This window comes from Magnolia sinica, chromosome 8 (genome assembly GCF_029962835.1).
Source record: "Magnolia sinica isolate HGM2019 chromosome 8, MsV1, whole genome shotgun sequence".
NCBI classification, from domain to species: Eukaryota; Viridiplantae; Streptophyta; class Magnoliopsida; order Magnoliales; family Magnoliaceae; genus Magnolia; species Magnolia sinica.
In genome coordinates, this window is record NC_080580.1 from 67817859 (window position 1) to 67836503 (window position 18645).

Below are 18645 nucleotides of genomic sequence, written 5' to 3' on the forward strand. Positions count from 1 at the left end.
GAGATCCCTCATCAGTGTCCTGGGCTTCCTCTTCTTCCTCGGCCTGCACTTCTTCTACCTCATCTCTGTCTTCCTCATCACTCTCTTCCTCTTTGCTCTCCATCTCATCCTCACTCTCGTCGAGTCGGGCTTGACGCTGACGTGGCCCAATCCTATGTTGTTGAGAGTGGTGTCGTTGATGAAATGGATTGGCACAGGGAGTTCTGCGCCAAGTCTATAGGCAAATTCACGCGCAAGCTTGCATATAAGTCGACCGAAGGGGAGCGAAATGGACGTCCTGGAAGAGCGCACAGTCTGCACTATCTGTAGTAGCACATACGTAGGCACGCACAACTTCTCTCCCTGCCTAGCTGTATAGAAAGTCTATCATCAGGCGTGTGCAGTCGCTGTGATTGTTCCACCTGGGATACACGTATGTGAAAATGTGGTGGAGCAGGAGGAAGTCGTCGGTCATATTGGATGCTAAGAGACTATTGTTTGAATTCCAGTGGGCCAGTTGGCCACAAAGGAATCGCGTGTGGCGATATCTTTCACGTGCACTCTGAATATTCTTCTCGCTAGCATGGACCTCACCAAGTGGCACTCCCATAAGTCGGGCTATCAAGCCAGCATTGACTGTGAGATGTCGCCTTCCCACAAGAAATTTGAACTGCAAAGGCTCTAACGTTGGCTCCCGAATGTGCGCGTAGAAGGCTCGGACAGTGTTTACATTGACCTTTGTCTTACCCTCAAATACGGGACCCCACCCGGCCTCGACCAGGCGGTCCATCAACAGATATTCCCCAAAGAGCTTCTCATCTGCGTGTGCTTCAAAAAAGACCCTACGGCCATGAAATCTTCCATGAGATAGCTATGCCAGTAGAGCCCTGTCAATGGGAGCCTCGGGATCGAGATCCCGCTTGGTCCTTATCTCTCAATCGATGCTTGTACTTGCGGTAGCGCCTCTCGGTCTCCTTGAACGAGTGGGGCAACTAGGCCCGGCTTCATCTATGTGAGCCCTCTTCTTCCCCATGAGGGAAAGAAGTGTGGAAAGTGAAAACATGGCCACCACAAGCTCAAAAAGGGCCATTTGAGTGAGATAACAATGGGGAATAAGATGGGTTGTAGGACTTGAAGATATATGACTCCTAAATGGAAGGTTTGTGCAGTCAAATCGAAGAAAATGAGAGAGATAGGAGGTGGGTGTTGATAAAAATGGTGGAGGGGTGTAAGTCTGGAAGGAAAATAAAGAAATGGGAGAATGAAGGGGAGATTTGAGAAGGGAAATGGAGGTTTTGGGGAGAAAGGAGAGCTTGGAGGTGTGTCAAATGAGGGAGGGGAGCAAATGAAATGGAAAAACTCATTTCTACTCAATTTGGTGGGCCACACAGTAGCCCACACGCGTCGGCCCACCCGGCCTGTGCCGGTCCGTCCGGGCGGCGAGGGCTCGCTGATCCAGCGATGCCATCACCGGTCCCTGGACTAACCGGCGATGGCTCGCCCCCTGGGTGATGCCATCCCCCCCCCCCGGGTGCCAAATACATGCAGGGTCCACTTTGGATCCCCCCGATTGCCCCGTTTAGCCCCCGACTCCATTTCGGGTTCCCACTCGTGTATATTTGCGTTTCTTGGGTCGTTTGAGGTTGGAATGGGTTAGATCTTCGTCTAAACCCATTGATTGACAGTTTAGAAGTGGTCTGGGATCGCCTTAAGTGATCACGGGTGCGTACAGGCCCCAATTCTAAGGGTCAATTTCATCGTCGGCGAAACTGGAAATCCTACGATCATTTCTATGTTATATCGCACCCTCCTAAGTCAGACTACGTCAGTGTGCATCGTGTGACCATAACTCGAGTCCAGTTTAATCCAACTCATGCTCCGATACCAACTTATAATGCCTTGAAAATTCGGGGTCCAGCATAGGCCCAACTCCCGAGTTCCAATACATCACTTATGCAACATAGATAATGATGATTAGATGTTGTCCCTATTAGTGTATTAAGTATGAATGGGATTATACCAAAACAGAATATCATACTCCAGAGACAAGTGAGTTTTGTAAGCAAAAGATTGTAATACATGTATAAGATATATGAACTGTAGTAGGTCTCCGAAGTGTGATTATATTACCAGGTCAAATATATACATGTATACTCCTAAAATGTACAGAATGAATATACATGTGTGCTCCAAAATACAGAATAACAATGTAAGGGCATCTAGCCAATGTCCCTGTAGCCCCCGGCGATCAGGACACGGCTCACATGAACTTGCCCGATAACTGCATGCAAGAGAATGCCTCCTCGTCATCCTCGAAGTCTGGTTTCGCCTCGTAGGCATTGCCACCACCTACAGCTAAGACAAAATCTGATTGGTGTATACAACACCGTCCCAGAACGTGGGAGTGAGTGATCAACTCAGTGAAGCTATAAAGCAAATGTTAACATGTTATCAATTCAGTCAAGCAGTAATGATAAAGCAATACAACAAGCATTCCCAAGTACTCTGATTAATGTAAGAATGATATGTATTAATGATGTATGCCCTCGCCTACACTCCCTCTGCGAACTTCATTTCACAGGCGCGGCATACATCCCTTCTACAGTGCTCAATTCTAACGCCAAAGGCACATGCAATGCGGTGCATGAACATGATTATCGAGTTCTTATTAGACCTTTTCATATAGTAGGATTGAGAAGCTAAGGTACCTCTCTTGTATCATTTCTCGAATAATATCCATTCTAGAGTCGTCAGTCCTAGTAAATCTCATACGATATTGTGATTTTAGGTCACTATAAAGGGCTCGTCACCTGATCGGTGTAGGCATAGTTTATGCTCTGGTTACTACAGAAAGGCTCATTGCCTCAACGCAGTCTCAGAGTATACTCGAGGTCATTATAAAGGGCTCGTCACCTAATCAGTGTAGGCCGACTACTCGAATATAGTGTCCCATACCACCTTATTCAGCTCATGAGGAGGTGTTGCTCATTGGTCACTGCGGGGAGGCTCGTCACCCCAGCGTAAACCGATAGCACGACCACGGTGCCTCATACCACCATGTCCGGCTCATGAGTCTTAGCGAATCGAGGTACTAAGGTTGACGGAGTTTTCACTGGCGAGTTTGGTATCTTAGGTTCAAGCAATAGCGTCCATACATGGTGAACATACATCAGGTCAATCGGGTTACTTGACAAGCTCGACTAGTACGAGCATACGTTGAGCCGATCGACATGGAGCGCGTAAGCACTCCGCGTGGCCTAACCACTGTCGACTAGCAGCGTACGACTCGGATTCATCGGGCGTGTCTGTCGTGGCTAAGTAGTACGACCACCTATCGTAAACCATTACCGATTGCCTGGACTACCTCGTAGCCCCAATCACATTCCAAACAATAGCATTCACATATAGTAAGCCAAAACAGCATGTGGCAACTGAAATCAAATACAGATCTCACATGGGCATTTCAACAAACACATAGGGTACATGTTAGCATACATAGGCATTTCAACCATAAAGCACGTAGTAGCGATATAGGTCACATAAAGGAAACTATAGCCATAGTTAAGGGAATTGAGAATCCTATCTCAACACCCTCATTACATGCATTTCAACAAGTATTTCCTCATTGAGGCATTTTATCAAACACTTAGACTACACATATTACATACATGTAATAACTTAGTTAAAACACATATTATAGCAAATCCTTTCACAAAGGAGATGCCCCGTATACAACGATCATGCATTTACAATCAATAATCATGGCAAGCACGAATCATAATTCCATATTCATTCGAACATATCAACAAACACATGGATTTCACTATATTCAACATAGTTCATATATATGTGTAAAGTGTGGGAAACATCGTATCTAAGCATATGACAGCATTCAAGTCAGTCATAAATCATTAACTGACATTGAAAGCCTTGAAAACCATAACCTAAACATTTATAGTCCGCACCTTTCGCCGGTAGACTCGTAACGAACTCAGTTTAAAAGCTAAGTCTTTGTCTACGGCACCACAACAACCTATAACATGAAATAGGTTAGCTATTTCATCACTTACACTATTGGAAACCCTAAAATAGATTAGGGTTAGGTTTACTTACCTAAGAACGGAATCAGAATCACCAGAATAGCGATACAGGAATGGTGGTTAAGCACGTGGAGCGGTGGGATTGAATCCCAGGAAAAAACGCCGACTCTCTCTCTCACTTTCTCTCTCTTTCCTTCTCTTTTCTCTCTTCTCTCTCTTAGGGTTTTTCAAATTCGTATGGAATGAGAGAGAGGGTTTAAGACCCTTATATAGGCTCAAACATGAGCTCAATGGCCCCATGGCCATGATATACTTAGGTTATAGCCAAAACTCATCTATTCCGAACCAACGGAGCACTTCTAGAGGCTCCTTTTCTGCATGCTGTTAGACTTAAGCTCCCTGATATTGGATCTAAGTTGAGTTAAATTTTTGGTCCGATCGGATTTACAGATCGATCGTGGCGGACCAGTTTTAGTTCAACGGTCACCGATACTCGATCAGGGCCACAAGTGTACTGACATGTTAGATTCTGATAGTCTGAATCCTTAGATTTGGCCTGCAAGCGAACGACTCAATTCACTTAAGTTTCAATTCACTTTCTAAAGGTATTCGTGTTTCTCACACACTTCGCTCCGGGCTCAAGTTGTGCGTTTCTGGGTACCGTTAGGACTTAATTTCTGAGGTGGTTGTCAAGTCCAGGAATGCGGTCCTAACCATATGGTTTCGCAGTAATCAGACTTTCAACGTGCGGTCCAGGTCCGATACGGAGTCTCAAGGTGCTCCCAAGAGCAACCGGGTTTAGAGATTGATCATAGATTTCAGGATAATGCAGCGCCAATGATTCTACACGTCTTGAGTCTTACAGATCATATATAAAGTGGGTAGTGCTAATTTTACAGGTACTCTAGCGTAGCACTAGCTAATTCTCGTCTAATTTCTAAAGGATTTGGTCTTGAGTGATTTCTGCCTGAGGTGATACTCTGGTCTTTGTACGGATTTTTCCGAGACGTTACAGAGACTCAGGTCTGATTTTTGCCTATTCAGATGGTATTTCTCTACTAGGTGTATTGAACTTGGCAGTCGATGCATGCGAAGCTGGTTCATTACCTCCCCCTTGCAGACTGAGCGTCACTTCGGTTGGAGGTCGATCTTCAAGCATTCATCTGTCTAAGGGAACCCCATAGGCTATCTGGCCTTCTAATGTATTAATAGATTTAAGCTAATGGATGGGCTCTTCCACAGATTTTTTGATACAAGTATGATCTTGGGTGGGGGCATGGTCCCTCTCTAATGTATAGCCAATGCCTTGATCAAGTCTATAATTCCTAAACCTGGGTGGAGGGATCCAAATGGAGTGATTCACTGAGTAACCATGACGCACCAAATAGTATTGATGAACCCACTATCGCATCCAATCATATGAAACTTTAACAGAATGATCGTAACCCAGTAATATGAAGTGGGCCCTATGCGTATTGTAAGAAATTGCTTCCATATAAAGGCCCACTTATAAGGGCCGATCCTGTAACTCTGTTTGATTCTAGTTACTTCTTCACAAGTCTCTGGTATCGCTTGATCGAATCCGAATTGGCGTGCGAATCTGCTCATATAGTAGGGTTCACTCCAAATTTGTTGCTCTCTCTTAAAGGTAGACTACACGGTCGGATAAAGATGAAGAAATGAAGTTCGACTGGTGTTAGATAATTTTCATCCACTACTTCTTTGTCCTCCATATAGTCCATAATCGAGAATTGATGGAATGAGATAGATTCCAAACCCCTTATCTTGTCCAAAATCCAATCATATGTCTTCTTTATCATTTTCCTTTGTTGATAGTGTCATAAAGGAAGGTGGTCAGGGTTAATATAGGATTTTTTTGATTCTATGTAAATCCAAGGAAAATATACCTTGAGTGAACCGGCAAAGTAATGCCATGTTGTGTACACAGAGGAAGCTTCGATAGTGGGACGTTTACAATGAGTTGTGGTATCCCCAGTAGCTTCGTAAAGAGAGCAAAGTACTAGAGGAGCCAAAGAATACTTCCTCCATTCGCCATGGCTCAAGCGACTACAAAGAGAGTCGGTCTCATGGCGCCTGCCCATTTAGAACTCAGAAGAATTACAAAGCTTAACCAGTAGATCAAGAACGTTGCCAACTCAAATGATTTGGAAAAGTTACATGAATGTTTAATCTTCTACATAACACTCTCCAAATATTTGTTGGTACTGCCGGAGATATTGTGAAAAAAAGAATAAAATGTATAAGGGTTGAGAAGATAATGGGTAAAATGAGCAAGCTAAGTCGGATTAGTTATCTTCTTAACATCTGGAAATTTAGCCATTTCTTGGAAAAGTTCTATGATAGTCTTTAATATTTGAGGAATTTGGTTGACAGAAGAGAAGTAGGCAAACTCTTCATTAGTAGGCATATATTCATCAAAGAAATGACCGGTGATTAAGAGACTAGTCATTCTATATAAGTCCCAATGGGTGATACCGACTTCACCGATTGGGAGATGGAAAGAGTTGGTAGTGGGGTACTAGTAGTTCAGAAATTCTTTGAAGACATTGACGTCTTTGAAAAAAAATGTTGGAAGTGACTTCAATAGCATCTAGCAGACCAATCTTGATTAATGTGTCTAAGTGTCTCTTGCTGATGGTCTTGCCAAAGCGCTATAATATGCACGTGGCATAAGGAAGCCATGAGTACAAAACTCATCATTTTCTCAAAGCGTGGGGGTGTCATGCAAATGGAACCTCAACTGAAGAGTCTCAAAGTAATGAGTCGGGAAGAGTTCGTGAGGTTATAGCTCAGCATCAGGAAGCACTTTGGAGAAAATTTTCTGGCTCGCTGCCTACATCCACATTCAACTAAAGAACCTTCTAGAATGCCATACTTTTTCATAATCCAATGAGCTTGGAAAATAATTCTGTTATGAACTATTGTATTCATGGGTTCACTCTAAAGGATGGAATGGTGGTGACAGAGAGTTAGCGAGATCGCAACCATCTCATCCCTATAGGGACAGCTGAACTTAATTAAACTTTGAGACACCTTGACACTATCAGTAAGAATTCTGTAAGTGTTGCTTGTTAAACTCTTTGATTTTCTCTTAGAGTTGATCACTTTCACTCTGTTGCTTCTCTTTTGTGGAAGAGTAGGTGGAGGGAAGTCTCTCCATTTGGTAATCTAGTACTGTTGGTGCGAATATTCGCAGTACTTGTTAACCATTCCTCCCAGACAGATTCGGGACCTCTTTTGAGAAGTCTTTTAATTTTGCCAATGATAATAGCCATATTAATAGGACTTATTAGTCTTAAGATACGATTAGAAAAATCTATCTCTGGTGATGCTACTATTTTGAAAAGAGATGGGTGGTTGCTAGTCTTCATTTTTTTTTAGAATGACATTCCACAGACGAAGGAGATTGAGTAGGGTGAGAGGCCCCACTAGGATGTTGAGTTTGACTCCTTGTCTAATGAGATGGAGTTAGAGATCCTTCAGGAGTTGATGGAGTTATTTTTTGTATGTATTTCTGTTAAAGGAGAAAATGAGAAAAATTGCATAGTTCAAGTACTTGAAAGTATTTTTTTACCGAAGCAAATATAAGTTGCGGAGTAAAATAAGTTGCGCAAAGTCAAAAAGTTACGTGATCACACAACTGAGTGAGTGAGAGCGGAGTGAGAGTGATCCGAGAGAGAGTAAAGTGAGAAAAGAAAGTAAAAGTCTAGCTTTTATAGGTGTAGGCAGGAATAAGTTGAGAGGTTGTACAACTCACATCACGCAATATTTCGAAGTCGTGCCACTCATACTCTTTGAGAATTTTAGTTAAAGAAAGATTGATCAACCTTCAGTTCCATCCACCAGAAAGAAACCAAAGGAGATCAAGGGGGCATTTGTTGGAGTCAAAAATTCATTAATACACGTAAGTTGCGCAAGCACATGAAAGGGAAGCATTCAAGAAAGCATGCACGTACAATTTGAATAAATAGAGGAAGTTGAGCATATGGGAGTAATTGTTGTTGCGTGACCGCATAACTTAAATAAGTTGTGTGACCACGCAATTTGACCAAGAAAGCATCAAAATCAACCTTGCACAAATTGAGTAGATTGCGTGGAAGTTGGACTTCGTATTGTGAATGCTTATAAATATCCCTCATGTCTTCTCATTTGACACTTACTTCTAAAGAACTTGGAGTAATCAAAAGATCTTATCGAACAGAGGATTCGTAGATAAGTTACATGACCACACAACTTATCAGTCTAGCACAGCTGCACAACTACTTTGGAAGATAGAAAAAAAAAAGATTTTTTGAGCATATTCCTAAGTTGCAGACAATATCTTTTGCGAGTATATAGAAAGAGCTTAAAACTTGGTCAACACTATCATTTCAATGGATCTTCAACATGGAACGAAATGCTGCCAAAATTATTCTTTTCAATCATTATTTAATCCTTATTTTAGAATCAATGACAATGTAAGAAATGTAATAAGAACTCAAATTGGTAAAGTGCCAATGAATGTTCTTCTACTCAAGTTTGTCTATTCTTAGAATGTAAATATTCCAAAACTATTTTTTTATTAAAATAGACATCGAACTTCAGATCAACTCTTATACCTCCACCATATCCTTCCAGAACCTAAACATCCCTTCATCATTCAACCTCATCCTCTGATGACTTTGGATAGATAAAGTTGGTGCCATCCTATCGACCCTCCACCAGAGAATCAAGTACATCCTTAGGTATAAGGTACTTTCCATTCTAACGGACCCTAAACAAAATTTGCCCATGGAATCAGCCTATCCAGGAGAGCCCAATGGCCCAATCATTGATGCTTGGGGCCCAGAGAGAGATAGCTTGTGTCAAAGTTTATGATTCCAGGCAGTAAATCATGTGCATGCGTCTCCCCTCTCAAATCTAATCACATTTTCACTCCCTCCGAGTGCCAACTCCTAAACTATCGAAACGAACACCAAGACACCGCCAAGGTAGTCGAGGTATAAGAAAAAATGGGAAGGGCAGGTCTAGGATATGAGTCTCTCCTAGAATGGCATGCCAGAATTGGGATTACGGCTCCAATTTAAACCGAACAACAATGACCCCGAGCACCAAAGTAGGCAGACACAAGGTATGACCGAGTCTGAGAAGATCGGTCGTCTATTTAGCCACTCACTCAACGTGTAAATAGATTAGGCGATAGTCAGAGGGTGATGTTTGTCCTCTAATGATGGGTCACTCTTTTGCCTTCTCTAAAAAAAAGACTTTTCAGTTCAGATAAAGTGAAATGAGAGAGAATACCTTACAGTCGACTGCTATTAGTTTCTAAAGGATGCTCCTTCGATGATCGAATAAGGTTCAACGCACGAACTTAAACTCCAATTACAACTACGATTATCAACTACTGAATAATTATTACGAATTACACTATGGAATGTAAATGACAAGTGCTGAAGATAAATTGTTACGTTAGAAAAGTAATTTACTGGATGAAAAATGTAAATGATTATACTAAGGAGTGTAAATCGACAAGGATAATTGAAAGATAGATTTGGTTTGATTGGTTTGGGATTACACAACATTTTTTGCTTGATTTGTTTTTCTAGTTATAAGCCTTAATCCAACCATTCTGGATTCTTCCGATGTCCTGACGGTTGTGATAACCATTTCTGTTAGGCCCATGTCCTAGTGTCCATTCCGTTCCATCGGATCTTGCGGTCCCACCAGTCGCATTCCGGCAACCCGCGACTTGTAAATTTTATTTGCACGCAACCCTAAGTTATATCCTGTAAACCCGAGTCGACTCAGCCCAAGACCTGCGCCATTACGATCGCGCCATCGCCACGGTTCTAACGTCGCATCTCGTGCGCCAATCCAACGTCCAGATCATGAGATGTGGGTCGCACATGATCGTGGCTATGAACCGCATGTTGTGGGACCCACCTAACTCATGGCACATTTCCCTAGGTCATTATGAGGATGACATCACCCCTACACCTAGCCACTCTACCACCCTACTCCATAACCTCTTACATCTTATAAGAAATGATTATTTTTCTTCCCTATGAGCCATGCCATCTAACAACAAATCATGCCTAGCTAGCAGAGAGAGGCTAGCCACCATCATTACCCCTCTCTCTCTCTCTCCCTCTTATCTCTCTCTTCCTCCCTCTTTCTTCTTCATTTCTCTCTAGCAAGAGCCATGGATTCCTAAAAAAATCCAGCAATTTCCTCTCCCTAACCCTCTCAATCCAACCATCAAGACTTCATCTCAACCATTGAACCTTACTCCCTTAATGTATTGGAAGCCATTGGTGGAAGGACAAGAAGATTTGAAGGTGGGTGCCATGTTTAGGATAGATCTTCCATTGTTTCCTTGATTTTCTTGCTTAGGATCATGTAAGACCCACCAATCAATGGTGGAGATCTTACTTGAACCTTTGGATGTAGCTAATGGCCCATCTTAATGTATGCATGTGTATACAGGAGCTCATAGTGGCGGAGCTCCTCCCATCTTTGTCGTCTCTCTCTCTCTCTCTCTCTCTCTCTCTCTCTCTCTCTCTCTCTCTCCTTTTGGATGATGATGATGATCGTGTGTGTGGCCCATCTGATGTGCTCAACACATCCAGACTGTCAGCACGTGGGATAGTCTTGCTGTCCATTTTCTGGGCATAGGCTAGTCCGTCTTGTTGTTTTGTTTTACATAAATTCAAATCCAAGGGAAAGGCCATGAATATCTGTTTGTTTTGGATGTGTACGGCCCATCCAGATGGACCCCATTTTGATGTATGTGTTTTATACACTCTGTCCATCTGTTTGGACGAGGGGCTCACCCCACACATGTGGTACGTGTGGGGTGGGACCCACCTTGATGTATTTATTTTGTATCCACACCATCCATTGGATGGTACTGTTTGGAGCCAATTGTGATGTATGTGGCTTACATCCACACTGCCCGTCCGTTTTGGACTGTGTGGGCCCCTGCCTTACTGATGTGTCGTATAGCACGCCGTTCATCTGTTTTCTGAAGTGGGACCCACCTTAATGTATGTATTGTATATCTACACCGTCCACCTTTGGACGGTACCGTGTGAGGCCACCTTGATTGTATGTATTCTTTATCCAAACCGTCCGTCCAGGGGCTGCACGTTGAGGCCAACCATAATATATGTGTTTTATTCAAAGCCATCCATCCATTTTTTTTAGACGTGGCCCACCATGATCTGGACGGTGGGCCCTATCATGGTGCATGTGTTCATCCATGTTATCCACCATCCAGATATGGACGGTGAGACCCATACAATGTATGTGTTATATCCAAACCGTCCAGATCATGGGGCCTACCTTGATATATATGTGGCTTTGAGGCCTAATTTGATGTATATGTGGCCCATGTGGTGAGGCCCAATGTGATGCATGTATGGCCCTTGTTTGAGGCCCAATGAGATGTATGTGAAGCCCTTATGTGAGGCCTAATATAATGTATTTAAGGCCCATTGGATGAGGCCCATTAAGATGTATTTGAGGCCTAGGTATGAGGCCCATTGTGATGAAATTGAAGCCCTTGAGATGTGGCCCATTGTGATGTATTAGTGACCCATTTTGTGAGGCCCATTGTGATGTATATTAGGCCCATGTGTGAGGCCCATTGTCAAAGTATATCAATTCCTTATGTGAGGCCCATTGTGAAGTATATCAGGCCTTTGTGTGAGGCCATGGGCCCCACCATATGTTTTGGGCTCTATGTGGGCCACTCCTTGGGAGAAATATTGGTAAAATGTCCACATTGATGGGCAATGATGGTTAAATGTCCACATTGTGACCTTCCCGTAGGCCTTGTTCAGCGCATTCTCATCATTCTCTAAATGGCTTAATCCTAATCATTGGGCCCCATTAATATTGCATGATCCATCTATTCTTCTTGGGTTAACTCAAAATGCTGGGCCTACATTGATTGCCAGTAGGATTGTTTTGATCTTGGAGTCCGTCTAGGACTCATTTGGGCCCCCTAGGGCATCTAGCAGGCCACATGATAGTATGGTGAAGGAAGCCAGTTTCGGATCCTCAGGATTGTAGGTAGGGCACCTAGGCTGAACCTTGATAAGAGGAAAGTTCATCCTCGCCGTCGACGGATGGATCTATGCTATCGGATTTGGTATATCCACAACCGAGGGCCGATCTTTATATTATGGTTTAGATCGGCTGTTCATCTATGGACCTCGCCTTGTATTTAGGCCGGTTATCGATGCCGATTACGAGTATGTGACAGCATAGCATCATGATACATGCTCATATGCATCATCTACATGCTTGATATGAGATGTGGTTGACCACTACATATGCCATTGGGTAGGTTATTTATGGGACCCCCTGATAGGCGGAGTTGTCCCACATAAGCGCCCGGTATGCGTAAGATTGATGCATGATTGGATTGTATGACTCATGCATCTTGTATTGTATGTTGTGATTGTTGTACGCCCTAGCGACGTCAAGGCCATAGCCTCCATAGGCATATCGTGGATGGCAGGTTTGGACACCAAAAATCTTCTCTTTACATGGGGCGTGAAGGATGTCCCTGGGTGAAAGTCCCTAAACCTGATGGTACCAAAAGATGCTCCAACATCGAGACCGAGTAGATATATAAGCGTACGAATGCGGTATACCAGTAGGTCGCGTCTCCCACTGTATCATTGTCGGGAAGATGGTGTGGCTTTATCCGCCTGAGTGAGGGGGCATTAAGCTAGGCTAAGTTTGACCAGCTCGCAAGTAAGTCCGCTACTGACGAGCCGGGCAGATATTGATAGGTGGGTAGTGAGGTCTCTTTCACGTACTTGGTTGTGCGGCTAGGGAGGCGGTAGTCAGTGTGGAGTGTACTAGACCTTGGTGATATACATATTCCAGGGATGAGTTGTACTGATATGTGGTCCCCAAGGAGGACTAGTATGCTTGAGTTGCATCTCGCATATGACCCTGGCTATGTAGGCCTTACAACGCATAGCACTAGAATGGCCGATAACATTCATGCCTTGCATCACATAGCCTTGGTACAGCTAACTGCATTCATGGACTTATCAACATGTTTCCGTATTACTCTGATACTATATTCTTATTTTACTACCTTGCGCATATACTTTCACCATCCTCTAAGCTTTCTATAAGCTTATGCATGATTGATGTGAAAAGGTCGAGCTTAAAATCCTAGAGGAGGGAGAGGAGGGAGGGGGGTGAATAGGACTATGCCAAATTAAAAAATAAATGTGGAATTACAAAGATATACAAGAATTGATAGCACAAGTAAAGAGTAACCTCAAATGCACAAGTATTGAGAGGTTGATACAAACTGAGTTCTTAGGACAAGCTTACACCAAAAACCAAAGGCTTATGGTAGGACAACCTTACTAGAATGTTTTTAAGTATCAAAAACTCAAACTTAGAAAGAGGCAAAGGACATAAATTAAGTTATTACAACATTTACCACAAGTGCATAAAAGGAAATTACCCTATTCACTACAAGTGCATAAAGTAAATTACAATATTCACACACATAAACAAATACTATCATCCACCACAACTCCAGGAATTATAATGGTTCATTTATGTGTACACCAACTATTAGCAAACATCCACACAACTACTTCACTCCCATTATCCACACCCACGGGATATTGGCTTTCACTATGAAATAAGGTTTTTCAAGGTTCACCTTAACACCTTCACAATTGTGTCTTTCAAATGAGCTTATACAATTCCAAAAACTCCACAATGAGTTTTTCCTGGCTGAATCTCATAAACCACAAACTGTAGAAAATTAAATTGTACTTATCTGAAGATTCTTCTTTTGATGAAGTCCGGTAGAACCAATTCGATGTAGGCGAAGATGTTCAATGTCCAGTCTCACAAGTGAAAGGGTTTTAGGTCTAAATTAATTTTAAATTAAATCAATCTGGGTTAGCTTGATTTGATTTTGATCTCAAAAGAGGGTAAATCACAATTCCCTACTTTAATGAAATAGAGTTGAATAGAGATCACAAAATCAAATAACAAAAGTTATTAAAATGAATCTAAAATGAGCATAATATAGCTTAACAAATGCAGGAACTTATCTCTCAGAGTGATGGCTTGATTTAACTTGGAATGAATGAAAAATCTGAAATTCGTCCTCTATTTATAGGTAAAAATACTATTCACTCAACTGGTCTAAGGGTCAGTTCGACTGGTCGAAGGACCAACCAATTTTCAAAATTTTTGTCACGATAAGATAAGATCTTTACTCGACTAGTCGAGTAGCTTGCTCAATTGGTCGAGCAATGCACTCGACTGGTCAAGTGGGACAAAAAAACCTTGCTGGACTTTGAGTCGAGCCTGCACGACTGGTTGAGCATTGTTCACTCGACTGGTCGAGCAGTCTCCAGTACTGGTCGATAGTCCGATAGAAAATTTCAAAAATTTACAACTAATCTTGGACTGGTCAAGAAAACTCATGGACTGATCGAGCCAGAGCTTGGACTAGTCGAACAAAGACTAGGACTAGTCGAGAAAATGACGTATAAACTTATGAAATGACCCACATAAAATATGCAATAAATATGACTCATCCCATGGTCAATCTAGGGTCATCTGTACCTTGTTTGTGAGTTTGAACAATTGAAACATCGTTCGCTCTGCTAACTCATTCACTTGAAATACTTGAAGCTTGTCTTCAAATTCTTAAACTTGAGCTTGAACAAGGGCTTGAGTTCTTGAGTTTTTTAAGGTACTGAACTTGAAGATTAAACTTGAACTTAAGCCTTGAACTTGTACTTGTACTTAAGCTTGAGTTTTGAACTTCGACAATGCTCTTCAACTTGAATACGTAGAAGTGGACAACTTTAAAATGCACGAAGTTGATCTATTCATCTCATCAACACATGATACAAATTCTAAATAATTTGGCACAATAAAATTTGACAACTCTGGGTGCTAGATTTACAATATAGCATTTACATGATGCGTGCAGGTGACATCAGGATGCAGCCGTAGCTTAGCAGGAGCAGGAGCGTACAATCGAGTTTCAGGAGTTTTCGTTATTATTATCATTGTATTTCCCTTTATACGCATTGTACCTTAAAGTTTTTTATCATAGTGGATTTTGTGATGGTGCCTTGGTTATTGTTCGTGGGTTATGCTTATGGTTATGCTAGTTACAGAATAAACTCATGCTAAAAAAAATTCTCCTTGTTGGATCTTAGGATCGGAGCCTGGTATATGGGTGTTGGGGGCTGAGAATGGGGTACTACGGAGGCTGTCGGCGCCAGATTCGGTGATCGAGAATTTTGTGACTCAATTTTCGAGTTTGGGGCGTGAGCCACGTGACAGTTTATACATTACTCTGCTTTTAGACACTTCTCACGTTCTGCTTCTTTGAATCATTCTTCAACCACTTATTTGACAGTCATGCGAATTTGATCATTTATCATCCGTTACTTGGTCATCTGAACTCGGTCGCATACATCTCGATCATTTCAATGCAATTAATACGCCGTGGCTCCATTTCTCGAGATACAACCGTACATATCTGCAGAAGATCCTGCAACCATTGTACAATGACAGATCACATGTAATCAACTCTGATTGGCTGAAAATAGAACTCGGTCGAATATGATTAAATATCGGTAAGTTATGACACATGGTCTATAGATGTTCAGAAATGTACACGTGGCATGTATTAACTCAAATTTACTGTTACAAGCATGTAGAAATAAACAGGGACGGAGCTTTGGGCCTTTTTTTATTCCCCTTCCTTGTCTACCTAACTTTACTAAGCCCACAAATGCCTATAAGGAATACCATAAGGACTTCATCTCATCTGCCAACCTGCTGACACGTGTGATATCAAAGTTGTTCCCCAGGTGGGCCTGATCATGTATATCTTCTCACCCCAAAACAAAATATAGCCCATTTAGTAGGTGGGCCATAATGTCAGAAAGAGTTGGTCGAGTAAAAAATTGTTTAGTAAATGTGACCCACATGACAATTGGACTAATTTGTTTAAATCTAACGCGTGTGGTTGTGGCAGTTGTTCAAACATAAGATTTAAGCATTTGTTTTAAACTGGATGGAAGGTTCATATCTTGCTCATGTGTTCCATATTAGCACATGCTCTAACATTGAGATGGGTAGTATATAAGTCTCCACACACTGGGGAATTAGCAAACCTCTATGAGGCTATATTGTCCTAAGTTGAGTTCCTGCAACACAAAGCCCTGTGGGGCTCACTACATTGTTCGTGATAAAAAGCACCCCATCCATCACTTGTGGGTGTTCAATCTCCACTATCTCCTATAGTGTGGCCCACTTGTGGCTGTTCTTTTTCTTCATTTTTTTTTTTCGTTTTGGATCCTTGCATAGCTATTGTAAGATGATCAACAACTCTCCTCTCATTGGAATTTTACAAAAAATAGAACCATTACTAAAATCCCTTTACCTGTAATATGAAACATGACATTTTATCATGTTTCAAATTACAAATTACAACTAAAAGTTGTAATCGAATTATAACGTGCAATTTGATTAGAAGCAAATACACCCATCCAAACATCTTATGTAATCTGATTACCTATAATTGGATTACCACTGATGGATTTTTGTTCATTAACCCCAAGTGCAGGGTTGTGATGTAGTAATAACTCGATGAGATCGAGGTCGAATCCAAAGGGAACGGGGAACACAGTTTAGAGCTAATATAAGTCTAATGTGTTGGTTTAGGTTTTTAATCTAGTGATTTAGGAAAGAATTTTAAAACAAACAAATAAAATATTAAGGATCTAGGAATCCACTCATATCAATCTCAATATTTAATTTATTGATTCAATGTATATCTCAATTGGAATCGAAGTCCTATCCTATCAAATTGAAAGATAATTCGGTTAAACCATCATTCATGTGTCAAAACGGATTTGAACTTCATTGAATTGGTTCCCACATAAATCATCAACATATTGATCGTGGTGAATTCAAAGTATCTACCATGCCCGGAGTCAATGATAGATCAATGGATTTTACAGATCAATCCATTGTAAGAGAGATAAGAAACTATTCTTAGCTTTCCTAAGCATCTAATGTTCCCGGAGTCGACAATTGATCAAAATAAACTAGGAATAAATCTTCATTCAAACCAAACATCGACGAATTGTTCAACATTCAAATCGAGTAACTTGAATCAAAGTAAAATAAATATTAAGAACAATTACAAGCTTCATCCCTTAGGCTTAGTTAAGAGATTAGCTAGTCATAGTTAACTCAAAAACTAAGAAAAAATTATAAGATCTACGGAATCCATGAAGAAATCGAAGTGGAAGAACGTTATTAGCACTCCACCTATGCCTTCTTTTCCTTTTCAAACCCTAAAAGATGATTTGGAATAGTTTAGAGATTCCTTTAAATAGTTTTAAACTCAATCTTTTGCACTGCCTCAGAAAAGTTTACAAACTGACTTTGAATTTACGGTGTTACCACGTCTTCGATGGCACACTCGATGACATCAAACAATCCTCTGATGGAATCGAAGGGTGCATGAATATGCTAGTAAGAAAATTGAATTTTCATTGATTTTTATAATGGGATCGAAGTGGCTTCGATGGCATCAAAATTGTCCTCGATGGCATCGAAGTTTGTTTCTGTAATTTTTCAAGACTATGTTTTTCTGGCCTTTAAATTTTAAAATATTATTGTTCTAGCCCTGAATTTTCATCATTCCATTTCCTTTGTTTCTTCACTTCAAATCTTCGATTCATTTCATTCCTTACTTTGTTTCCTTGGATCTTTGGCATGTGAATTTTTTATTAATGACTTCCAAATCTCTAATTATTTATTATCTTCTTTTAAGCTCTAAATTCATCATTTTAAGTGCATATTCATCTTAGACTTCTGAATCTCCTCACATGACAAAAACATATATAATTAAATCGAATCAACACTTAAATGCCAAGAAAACTAATGTAATTGAAAGGTTAGATATATAATATTTAAGTCTTAACACATACCACAACCAACATTTTTCTAGTCTCGAGCAAAACATGTAAAAGATATTTCGAAAACAAAAGAATGATTTGCATAAGTTCAAGCGGTTCTAAACACAATCCAAATTATAAAAATATAAAATACATTAATCTTGAGTACTATCTTATCCTAAACCATAGCACTTTGTAAATATCTCAATCACGTTCTAAGCATTAATCCTATAATAAGAATAATTCTAAACATTGAGTTCTTTGAGTGTATATTGAAGTCTAAACTTGACACAACCAAAGATTCAGTTATCTACTTTCACGATGACATTGATAATCAAAAGAGTTCAAAACAACCAAAAATTCTCTTACAGTTTAACACTCTACTCTTCTAGCTTTCGATTTTTCCATCGACTGCTTTCACATTATTTTCACTTTTTTCTTCTTTAAATAGTCCTTAATAAACTTTGATAGGTAGACCTTTTCGACGACTACTGTATTTTTAACTAGGTATTATTTCTTTCTTTCTTTTTTCCAATTTTTTATTTAACATGATGGATAAATTCTCCAAATTTGGTTCCTATCATTCTTAATAATCATCAAGTTAACAATTCAATTTCAAACTTAAACTTTAATGTGTA